We start from the raw sequence: 5,561 nt of genomic DNA on the forward strand, positions 1-5,561 counted from the left end.
CGTTTCATCTGTATATTCTGGATTGTTCGCGGAGGTTGAAGTGAGTTTACAGAAGAAACCCCTCCCGAATGTTCCGAGGATGTTAGCGTACAAACTCTATAAAAGCTTTCACTTGACAAAAATTAGTCATTGTCACGCTGCCACCGAGTGTTTCGATACAACGACAAAATGGAGTCATTCTAATACACGCGAAAAGTGCCTACAACCAGTCATATATTTGGGCATATCATCCCAAAAAACCTCAACTAGGAAAAAAATCGTTATTTTAGCAGACCAAAAAACTGTAAATAATTTAGGAATTTAGAGAGGAAAGAGTTGAGCATTTCTATTAGAATAAAACTACTAAAAATCGTCTTCGATTTTTTGTCTGCTGTCGCCAATTTCACAAGTAGACTTAATAAATCTTTATTTTCACTTGCTGCTATTCAATGTTTGTTGTTTTCTACACTAATAATTATACAATATGTAATGATCATACATAACTTTTACGAAAATCATTTGTTCTGCAAGTTTTGCAGTGGAGATATTTTAGCTCTTTCCATCCCTTTTCTGGATTGTTCAAGCAGATCAAAATGAGTTTGCAGAAGGAACACCCACAGTTTTATCTTAGAACAAGTCAAGCTTTTCTATTGTTCTTCTTCTATTATGTATTCCTGGGTAAATATTAACTCTCTGTTTTCATAAGCAATTATTCAATGTTTTGTTTGATGTTCTACAAAAATAACCAATTAGTAAATGGTTTAGTTCTGCCCAAAATCTTTGATTGCACTAATTTCATTTGTTCAGCAAATTTTGCAGTGGATATAAATCTTAGCTCATTTCATCTGTATCTTCTGGATTGTTCGCGAAGGTTGAAGTGAGTTTACAGAAGAAACCCTTCCCGAATGTTCCGAGGATGTTAGCGTATAAACTCTATACAAGCTTTCCTTTGACAAAAATTAGTCACTTTCACGCTGTCACCAAGTGGTTCCATACAACGACAAAATGGAGTCATTCTAATACACCCGAAAAGTGCCTACAACCAGTCATATATTTCGGCATATCATCCCAAAAAACCTCAACTAGGAAAAAAATTCGTTATTTTAGCAGACCAAAAAACTGTAAATAATTTAGGAATTTAGAGAGGAAAGAGTTGAGCATTTCTATTAGAATAAAACTACAAAAAAATTTCGATTTTTTGTCTGATGTCGCCTTTTTCACTAGTAGACTCAATAAATCTTTACTTTCACTTGCTACTATTCAATGTTTGTTGTTTTCTACACTAATAATTATACAATATGTAATGATCATACATTACTTTTACGAAAGTCATTTGTTCCACAGGTTTTGCAGTGGAGATACTTTAGCTCTTTCCATCCCATTTCTGGATTGTTCAAGAAGATCGAAATGAGTTTGCAGAAGGAACACTTGCCGACAGTTTTATGTTAGAACCAGTCAAGCTTTTATTCCTATTGTTCTTTTTCTATTATGTATTCCTGGGAAAGTATCAACTCTCTGTTTTCATAAGCAATTACTCAATGTTTTGTTCGATGTTCTACAAAAATAATTAATTAGTAAATGGTTTAGTTCTGCCCAAAATCATTGATTGCAAGAATTTCATTTGTTCAGCAATTTTTGCAGTGGATATAAATCTTAGCTCGTTTCATCTGTATATTCTGGATTGTTCGCGGAGGTTGAAGTGAGTTTACAGAAGAAACCCTTCCCGAATGTTCCGAGGATGTTAGCGTACAAACTCTATACAAGCTTTCACTTGACAAAAATTAATCATTGTCACGCTGCCACCAAGTGGTTCCATACAACGACAAAATGGAGTCATTCTAATACACGCGAAAAGTGCCTACAACCTGTCATATATTTCGGCATATCATCCCAAAAAACCTCAACTAGGAAAAAATTCGTTATTTTAGCAGACCAAAAAAATGTAAATAATTTAGGAATTTAGAGAGGAAAGAGTTGAGCATTTCTATTAGAATAAAACTACGAAAAAACTTCAATTTTTGTCTGATGTCGCCTTTTTCACTAGTAGACCTAATGAATCTTTACTTTCACTTGCTACTATTCAATGTTTGTTGTTTTCTACAATAATAATTATACAATATGTAATGATCATACATTACTTTTACGAAAGTCATTTGTTCCGCAAGTTTTGCAGTGGAGAAATTTTAGCTCTTTCCATCCCTTTTCTGGATTGTTCAAGAAGATCGAAATGAGTTTGAAGAAGGAACACCTACCAACAGTTTTATGTTAGAACCATTCAAGCTTTTATTTCTATTGTTCTTCTTCTATTATGTATTCCTGGGTAAATATCAACTCTCTGTTTTCATAAGCAATTACTCAATGTTGTGTTTGATGTTCTACAAAAATAACTAATTAGTAAATGGTTTAGTACTGCCCCAAATCTTTGATTGCAAGAATTTCATTTGTTCAGCAAATTTTGCAGTGGATATAAATCTTAGCTGGTTTCATCTGTATATTCTGGATTGTTCGCGGAGGTTGAAGTGAGTTTACAGAAGAAACCCTTCCCGAATGTTCCGAGGATGTTAGCGTACAAACTCTATACAAGCTTCCACTTGACAAAAATTAGTCACTGTCACGTTGCCACCAAGTGGTCCCATACAACGACAAAATGGAGTCATTCTAATACACGCGAAAAGTGCCTACAACCAGTCATATATTTCGGCATATCATCCCAAAAAACCTCAACTAAAAAAAATTCGTTATTTTAGCAGACCAAAAAAGTGTAAATAATTTAGGAATTTAGAGAGGAAAGAGTTGAGCATTTCTATTAGAATAAAACTAAAAAAAATTTCGATTTTTTGTCTGATGTCGCCTTTTTCACTAGTAGACTTAATGAATCTTTACTTTCACTTGCTACTATTCAATGTTTGTTGTTTTCTACACTAATAATTATACAATATGTAATGATCATACATTACTTTTACGAAAGTCATTTGTTCCGCAAGTTTTGCAGTGGAGATATTTTAGCTTTTTCCATCCCTTTTCTGGATTGTTCAAGAATGTCGAAATGCGTTTGCAGAAGGAACACCTGCCGACAGTTTTATGTTAGAACCAGTGATTCTTTTATTTCTATTGTTTTTCTTCTATTATGTATTCTTGTATAACTATTAACTCTCCGTTTTCATCAGCAATTTTTCAATATTTTGTTTGTTGTTCTACAACAATAACCCATTGGTAATGGTTTAGTTCTGCCCAAAACCATTGCCTTCATGAATGTCATTTGTTCAGCAAGTTTCGCAGTGGATAGAAATCTTAGGTCATTTCATCTGTATATTCTGGATTGATCGCGAAATATGTTGTAAATTTACAGAAGAAACATTTCCCGAACGTTTGGAGGATGGTAGCTTACAAAATCCATCCCTGCTTCCATTTGATAAAATTCAGTCACTTCGACGATGGCACTAAGTGGTTCTTTACAACGACACCATGGAATCAATCTAAGACATCGAAAAAGTGCCGACAACCAGTCATACGTTTCGGCATGTCATCCCAAAAAACCTCAGCCAGGAGAAAAATTTTTTACTTTACCAGACAAAAAAATTGTAATTAATTAAGGATTTTAAAAATGAAAACAGTTGCGCTTTTCTGTTAGAAAAACTTTACATAATTTTTTTTTTCGATTTTGTTTTCTGCTATCGCACTTTTCAGACAAATATTTCTTCACTCGTTTTCCTTTCCCTTTTATGTTTTTACTTGTGGGTGAAAGCAGTTTTTTGCGTAGGAATCAGTCACTCTGATGTTTAATAAACTTCTATTTTCACTTGCTACTATTCAATGTTTGTTATTTTCCACACTAATAATTATACATTATGCAATGATCATATATTACTTTCATGAAAGTCAGTTTTTCCGCAGATTTCGCAGCGGAGATATTTTAGCTTTTTCCATCCGTATTTACTGGATTGTACTCGAAAATCGAATTGAGTATGCAGAACAAACACCTGCCGACTGTTCTGATAGTGCTAGCTTACAAATTTATAAAAAAAACTTTAATTGATACGACTTCGCCTATTTCACTTTGCCAACAAATAGCTCCGTAAAGTGACATCATGGGATCATATTACGACAACCAAAAAAGCGGACAAAAAGAGATGCAGTTTGGCGTACAATCACACGAACTCTCACGTAGGAGGAAAGCTTTTTGTTTAGCAGACCACAAAATATAATTTACATCGGAAATTAGAGAGAAAACAGTTAAAAACTTTTTTAGATAAAAATTAGAAATAAGTTTTTTTAATTTAATTTTCCGCTATCAACTTTTTCACAAAAAGTTTTTGGTTCATTTTTTTGTTTAGTTTTCAGTTTTATGTGGGTATCAGTCATCCAATTATTTCTTTTGTTCTTGTTCTATTAATTGATCTTGGATAAAAGCAGTTTGTGTTTGCAAGATTCAGTCGTCCTGATGTTTGTTAACTCTCTTTTTTTATCAGCAATTACTCAGTGTTCGTTCTTTGTTTTACAAAAATAACCAATTGGTAAATGGTTTAGCTTTGCTCAAAAACATTGCATTCCATTTGTTCAGCAAGATTTGCATTGATTATATATCTAAACTCGTTTCATCCGTATATTCTGTATTGTTCAGGAAGGTTAAAGTAGGTTTACGGAAGAATCCAATGGTTCCGAAGGTGGTGGTTGTCAAACCATACACGCTTCCACTTGATAAAACTTCGTCACTTCCATGTTGCCACCAAAAGGCTTCATACAACGAAAACTTGGGATCATTTTTTACACCTAAAAAAAACAGCTGTCGGCCATTCATACAGTTCGGCATGTCATCACAAAAAAACTCATCTGGAAGAAAACTTTTTAATTAGCAGCCCAAAAACCTGTAAATTTTTTAAGAATTTACAGAGGAAACAGTTGAGTTTTTCTATTAGAAAAAAATTTATTGAAAGATTCTTCCATTTTTTTCTGTCGCCTTTTTCACAAGGTTTCTCAATTATTTTTGCTTTTTCATTACGGGCTGAAAGCAGTTTTTTCTGCAGGAATCAGTCATTCTGTTCGGGAAGATCGACGTGAGTTTGCACAAGCAAATGATGCCGATTGTTCCCTCAATGGTAGCTTACAAAGTCTGTACAAAAAATCTACTTGATACGACTTTGCCATTTTCACGTGATCAACAACACACTACGAAAAATGACATGGGGTCATATTACGACAACCAAAAAAGAACGGACGACCAGAGCTGCAATTTGGCATATAATAACAGGAAAGCTCACTTCGGAGGAAAATTTTTTGTTTAGCAGACAAAAAATGTAAATTAAATAGGAAATTACCGAAAAAACATTTAAATTTTTCTTTTAGAAAAAATTTCAAATAAGCATTTTGGAGTCAATTTTCTGCCTTGGAGTTTTTCACAAAAAAATTTTTCGTTCTTCTTGCTTTCCTTATTAAGATATTCAGTTTTATGTTGGAATCAATCATCCGTTTATTTCTTTTGTTCTTGTTCTATTATTAGATCTTGGATAAAAGCAGTTTCTGTATGCAAGATAAAGTCGTTCTGAAGCTTATTAACTCTCTACTGTTATCACCGAATTTTCCGT

The sequence above is a fragment of the Convolutriloba macropyga genome, chromosome 2, assembly GCF_964194025.1.
Source record: "Convolutriloba macropyga chromosome 2, txConMacr16.3, whole genome shotgun sequence".
Lineage (NCBI taxonomy): Eukaryota > Metazoa > Xenacoelomorpha > Acoela > Convolutidae > Convolutriloba > Convolutriloba macropyga.